Source organism: Elgaria multicarinata, chromosome 7 (genome assembly GCF_023053635.1).
Source record: "Elgaria multicarinata webbii isolate HBS135686 ecotype San Diego chromosome 7, rElgMul1.1.pri, whole genome shotgun sequence".
Taxonomy (NCBI): domain Eukaryota; kingdom Metazoa; phylum Chordata; class Lepidosauria; order Squamata; family Anguidae; genus Elgaria; species Elgaria multicarinata.
In genome coordinates, this window is record NC_086177.1 from 67,842,350 (window position 1) to 67,849,307 (window position 6,958).

At 49.3% G+C, this 6,958-nt stretch overlaps 1 pseudogene; it reads right to left on the reverse strand.

Annotated features, from left to right (window-relative positions):
- LOC134401626 (DGAT1/2-independent enzyme synthesizing storage lipids-like) overlaps positions 1-6,242 on the reverse strand; it is a 66,961-nt pseudogene extending 60,719 nt beyond the window's left edge.
- Positions 6,243-6,958: the final 716 nt, after the last annotated feature.

Here is a 6,958-nt window from a genome sequence, read left to right on the forward strand (position 1 = left end):
AGTGCGTACAGACAGTTTAAGTTTCCTGAGAAGTGAGCTCTCACTTTAACTCATGACAGCCATTGACTTCACCACAGCCACTTTGTGTGGGATGCTGTGGTCCTCCAGGATGTGGGTGAGGATTAGTCGCAGAAGCTGGTCCAGCTTCTCTCCCCAGTGTTGTCCCACCCCTCTTCCGCTGTAACGCCCTCTTTGAAAAGCAAGCTGTCACTGAAACTCATGAAAGCCATAGACTTCCGAAGCAACCTTTCACTTCAACTCATTGACTTCCCCTTTGAGAAAAAGCTAAGCTCCAGTAATGCACCGTTTGTCCGTGGGACAGCTCTCTTACGAGAAGCTGCAGTGCATATGCAGCAGTGCCATGGCTTTGAGAAGCCGAGACCCATCCCAGCCACCGGGAACCGGAGGAAAACTCCAGCAGTCCACGGGTCGCCCTTTGGATAGCTCGGGGATCAAATGGAGTCCTTGATCTGTGTGCTGATTTTGAGAAGCAACCTTTCACTGAAACTCATTCACTTCCCCTATGTGCGGGAGGTACTCCAGCAGTCCACCGATCGCCCGTAGCACAGCCACTAGCAAAGCCACTACAGTGGATGCTCTCTTCTCTCTCTCTCCTCAGTCTCATCCAACCCCTCTTCCTCTTCCCCTTCTGCTGTAACCCCTCTTTGAGAAGCAAGCTTTCACTTAAACTCATCATTCACTTCCCCAATTGAGGAAGGTAAAGTCCAGCAGTTCACGGGTCGCCCTTTGGAGGGCTCAGCAGCAACGTTAATCCTCCAAGCATGCACACAAATCTTCCATACTCAAAGTAACTGCTTCAATAACTAGTAGCTCCTTTTTGCCCGCCTGCCTGCCTGCCCGCCTGCCTGCCTGCCCATGCCCGCCTGCCCGGGAGCCGTCCTTGTGAGGTAGCTGGATCTGCTGGGACTCACTCCCCCAGAGATCTATGGCATACCTGTGCAAGGTACCAGCTCCTTTGTGCCCACCGGCCCAAGCCTGCCTGCCTGCTCGCCTGCCTGCCTGCCCATGCCCGCCTGCCCGGGAGCCGTCCTTGTGAGGTAGCTGGATCTGCTGGGACTCACTCCCCCAGAGATCTATGGCATACCTGTGCAAGGTACCAGCTCCTTTGTGCCCACCGGCCCAAGCCTGCCTGCCTGCCTGCCTGCTCGCCTGCCTGCCTGCCTGCCCATGCCCGCCTGCCCGGGAGCCGTCCTTGTGAGGTAGCTGGATCTGCTGGGACTCACTCCCCCAGAGATCTATGGCATACCTGTGCAAGGTACCAGCTCCTTTGTGCCCACCGGCCCAAGCCTGCCTGCCTGCTCGCCTGCCTGCCTGCCTGCCTGCCTGCCCATGCCCGCCTGCCCGGGAGCTGTCCTTGTGAGGTAGCTGGATCTGCTGGGACTCACTCCCCCAGAGATCTATGGCATACCTGTGCAAGGTACCAGCTCCTTTGTGCCCACCGGCCCTAGCCTGCCTGCCTGCTCGCCTGCCTGCCTGCCTGCCCATGCCCGCCTGCCCGGGAGCCGTCCTTGTGAGGTAGCTGGATCTGCGGGACTCACTCCCCCAGAGATCTATGGCATACCTGTGCAAGGTACCAGCTCCTTTGTGCCCACCGGCCCATGCCTGCCTGCCTGCCCATGCCCGCCTGCCCGTCACTCCCCAATTGAGGGAGGTTAACTCCAGCAGTCCACGGGTTGCCCTTTGGAGAGCTCAGGGATCAGATGCACTATTCGTGATCCAGTCTGGTGATTTTTTGAGAAGCAAGCTGTCACTTCAACTCATGGACTTCCCCAATTGCGGCTGGTATTCCAACAGTCCACCGAACTCCCGTAGCACAGCCACTTAGTGCATAGGGACAGTTTAAGTTTCCTGAGAAGTGAGCTCTCACTTCGACTCATGACAGCCATTGACTTCACCAGTTAGCTGTTCCTCATGTTGTCCTTTCCCTGAAGTGGAGTTCGTAGCAGCAGCTGGTCGAGCGTCTCTCCCCAGTCTTGCAATTAAAGGTATCTGAGAAGTGAGCTCTCACTTCGACTCATGACAGCCATTGACTTCACCACAGCCACTTCGTGTTGGATGCTGTGTTCCTCCAGGATGTGGGTGAGGAGGATTAGTCGCAGCAGCTGGTCGAGCTTCTCTCCCCAGTCTCATATGGAGCAAAGTTATCTGAGAAGTGAGCTCTCACTTCAACTCATGACAGCCATTGACTTCACCACAGCCACTTTGTGTTGGATGCTGTGGTCCTCCAGGATGTGGGTGAGGATTAGTAGCAGAAGCTGGTCCAGCTTCTCTCCCCGGTCTCGTCCCACCCCTCTTCCGCTGTAACCCTCTCTTTGAGAAGCAAGCTGTCACTTCAACTCATGGACTTCCCCTCAGAGAAAAAGCTAAGCTCCAGCAGTCGACCGATCTCCCGTAGCACAGCCACTTCGTGCGTACGGACAGTTTAAGTTTCCTGAGAAGTGAGCTCTCACTTCAACTCGTCTTGTAGTGCGCCGAGTTGAGCACAGCCACTACAGTGGATGCGCCTGCCCGCCTGCCTGGGAGCCGTCCTTGTGAGGTAGCTGGATCTGCTGGGACTGACTCCCCCGCAGATCTATGGCTTACTTGTGCAAGGTACCAGCTTTTCTGGGCCCGCCAACCCATGCCTCCCTGCCTGTCTGCCCGCCTCCCCCGGGGTGCTGCTGTGGTGGGGCATCTGCCAGGACTGACTCCTCGCCTGCTCTGCCTGCCTCTCTGCCCGCTTGGTGCCTGGGAGATGGGCTTTGCGGTTCATGCCCAGCACCCTCCGGCATGCTTGCTCCCAGTCGTCCTCCTCTGTGCCCCTCAATGCGTAACTGGTGGCTTAGAAAGAAACAACCAGCCATCTTTGCTTCACTTCCTCCTTGCGCCCATTTACAGGTTGGTTTGCTATGCGTTAGTGCTCAAGCCATCCTTGCGGCACTACAATGCATGCTGCTTGCCTGCCTGCCTGCCTGCCTTCCCTCCCTTCTCCCCTTCCGCCTTGCAGGGATGGTGTATGTGTCTTGCTTTGGCTCAGGGGAGAAGTCCTTCCTGTGCTCACTTAGACTTTATCAAGTTCAATAATCCCTTTTTCAAATGTGCCAGAAGATTTAGGGTTATCTCGTGGCATGTTGGGATTTCCTTGGAACTGGCCCCATTGAGTTGTCTGCATTGCAACTTTAAATCCCTGACATACTGGAGTGCCCGATTTTCAAAACTTCCCCTAACATCAGGGGATGATGGGATTGCCTTGAAACTTGGTGTCCATGGGGACACATGGGAAAGCTGTCATGGGACCAAAGGATAGGTTTCTAACCTGCAAATTGACGTAGTTGTAGAATGGGACTTGATTTGGGGTGAGTTAAAAAGTTTAAGCCGCGCCAAAAATCAGGGGATGATGGGATTGCCTTGAGTCTGGGCGTCCATGTGGACACATGGATAAGCTGTCCTGGTGCCGAGTTTGAGGTTTCTAACATGCAAATTGACGGAGCTATCCCAAGGGGTCTGAATGGGGTGCCCGATTTTCATAAATTCCCCAAAAATCAGGGGATGATGGTATTGCCTTGAAACTTGGCATCCATGTGGACACGTGGATAAGCTATCATGGTGCTGAGTTTGAGGTTTCTAACGTGCAAATTGACATAGTTGTAGAATGGGACAATTTGGGGTGAGTTAAGCCGCGCCAAAAATCAGGGGATGATGGGATTGCCTTGAGTCTGGGTGTCCATGTGGACACATGGATAAGCTGTCATAGTGCCGAGTTTGAGGTTTCTAACATGCAAATTGACGGAGCTATCCCAAGGGGTGTGAATGGGGTGCCCGATTTTCAAAAATTCCCCAAAAATCAGGGGATGATGGGATTGCCTTGAAACTTGGCGTCCATGTGGACACATGGATAAGCTATCATGGTGCCAAGTTTGAGCTTTCTAACGTGCAAATTGACGGAGCTATCGAAAGGGGTGTGATGGGTGGTGCATTAGAGGTTAGAGCCGCGCCAAAAATCAGGGGATGATGGGATTTGCTTGCAACTTGGCGTGCGTGTGGACACATAGATAAGCTGTCCTGGTGCCAAGTTTGAGGTTTCTAACATGCAAATTGACGGAGCTATCCCAAGGAGTCTGAATGGGGTGCCAATTTTCATAAATTCGCCAAAAATCAGGGGATGATGGGATTCCCTTGAAACTTGGCGTGCATGTGTATACCCCCATGAGGTGTCATGGTGCCAAACATGAGGTTTCTAACTTGAACCAAAAAAAAGTTGTTTACTTTTTTAGCTTTCAATGCAACCCTATGGGGGGGGGAAACGGAGCTCCGGATCCGGATCCGGAGCTCCGGGCGGAGCGGAGCGGAAGTGAGCGGAGCGGGGGCGGGGCGGAGCGGCCCGATCCGGAAAATGGCGGATCTGCAAGTGAAGCGGAGCGGGGGGTCTGTGCACACCCCTAGTTTCTAACGTGCAAATTGACGGAGCTATCGAAAGGGGTGTGAATGGGGTGTTGGATTTTCATAAATTCTCCAAAAATCAGGGGATGATGGGATTGCCTTGAATCTGGGCATGCGTGTGCATCCCAGGATAAGCTATCATGGTGGCGAGTTTGAGGTTTTTAACGTGCAAATTGACGGAGCTATCGAAAGGGGTGTGAATGGGGTGTTGGATTTTCATAAATTCCCCAAAATTCAGGGGATGATGGGATTGCCTTGAGTCTTGGTGTGTGTGTGTATACCTCCATGAGGTGTCATGGTGCCAAACGTGAGGTTTCTAACTTTCAAAGAAAAAAAGTTGTATACTTTTTTAGCTTAATGCAAGCCCATGGAGGGGAAAACGGAGCTCCGATCTGGATCCGGAGCTCCGCAGCAGAGCGGAGCGGGCATAGGCGGAGCGGGGGTGGAGCGAAGTGGCCCGATCTGCAAATCGTGGATCTGGAAGAGAAGCGGAGCAGGGGGTCCGTGCACACCCCTAGTTTTAACCTCGCCCTGCCGTGGCGATCATAACCACTATTAGCAATCTTGGTTAGGGTCATTGGGGAGAAATTTCAGGCCGCTCTCATGCACCCAGCAATCCTGCTGGGAAATAGCTCAACAGACAGCTCTTTGGCAGAGTGTCAGGAGCCTGATTCTGCTGGGAAATGGCACACCAAGTTGCTTTCCTGAAACTCCCTGTTTCCTTTCAGAATTGGGCTCCCACTTCTGTGCCATGTAGCTGTTTGGTGAGTTATTGTGAACTGATACATTTCAACTAGATCCAGTGACAGGCCAGATGGGGCTCAGGGGCACAATGCCACACTTCAGAGTATTTTTATTTCCTCTCATTTTTATTTGTGAGATGTCAATGACTGCAACATATCCATGGTAGCTCCATTTAAAGAATGAAAGTTAGGAACAACAGCAACATAAAAAAATAACCAAAAACCCTTTCAGTGACTCAAAAGTGTTATGGAAATTTGGTTTTTCCTGCAGTATGAAAAGAAAATCTGATAACCTTTCACAGTACTTAATTCTAGGAAAAAGTGAAAGATAGAACGTAGTTAGGTGCTATGCAAATTTTGTATCTCTGCCTAGGTGTAATGTGAATCCACCATTCAGAAAGCTTTCTTCTATGTTTTCCTATGATTTTTATAGCTTTTGTAACTATTTGGCTCCCCACCTAACAAGGGTGATGGTTGTGTTCAAGATAGAATGAACAGTGTTTGCCTTGCTTAAATTCAGTTCTTCATCATAATGTTCAACTGAGGTTGGGTTACATAACGTTCTCAGCTCATGATGAAATCGCATTCAATGGACCATTGCAACAAACTAAGAGGATAGTGGGATTCCCCCTCTAAAATGAAGAGATACTGCACCAGAAGAACTATTTGAAATTCATCTCTGTAGATCTTAAGCAAGAAAATCATGCTTACCATGCAAAATCTTTCCTGCAATTTCCGACAGAAATGCAAATCTTTGCTTTGTCTTGTCCCATTTTTCATTAGTAATATCTTCTGCTAAGTTATAAATTATTTTACTGATGGCATCTAGTGCACTACCAATATACATTCCAGAAAACGTTAAAACAAAAGGATAGTACAATATTATCAGTATCACTGACATTATCAATGGATATGCTAGATAGTTTGGATAATCTTCCAAAATGTAAGTTAGCCAAGCCAAAGGTTCTTGTCCTAAAGTATAGTTGGTATTTTCTGCTGTCATCTTTGGAATAAAAGATAAACAAAATAAAATTCTGTCCATGAACACAGTTTCTTCACTTTTTCCCTGGAAAAAAAGAGAACACAGAATTAATAGACTTGCACTACATTTCTAACCAAAAGATCCACCAGTTGGAATGGTTTGGATGGGGCAAAGCCCCCCTCCCATATAGTGAAGTGTCTGCTAGTGGAATTTCCAAAAAGGGATGTGTGGCAAAAGTGTGGCTTCGGTGATGAAATGTACACCTCATCGAAAGACACCCCACTTCAAAGATGTAAAGATACATGAGGTCAAAGAATGGTGTAATTAAATTCTCTACTATTGAGTTCATTGGGAAATTCAGAAAAAACTGCCATGTAAATCTGTGGTGTAGCAGTGAAGGTTTTAGGCTGGGAGTTGGGCAATTTGGGTTCTTGTCCCTTTTTCCACATGAAGATTCACTGGTGACTTTGGGCCAGTCACAGACTTTCAGCTCAACCTACCACACAGGGTTGTTATTGTGATGCTAAAATGGAGAGGAGGAGGATTATGTACATCACCTTGATTCTCTTGGAGGGAAAAAAGTGGGATGTAAATGTGATAAATAAATAAATAAATAAATAAATAAATAAATAAATAAATAATCTGGACCTAATAACAACATGACACCAGCAGTATATAAAAACCACACTGACTGACCATAATTCAGATGATAGGGCGCATAGTGAGAAGCTATATCTCTCTTGCCCTTATGCCACAAATATTTTAGAGCTCATGAGGGTAGAAGCTTTGTAAT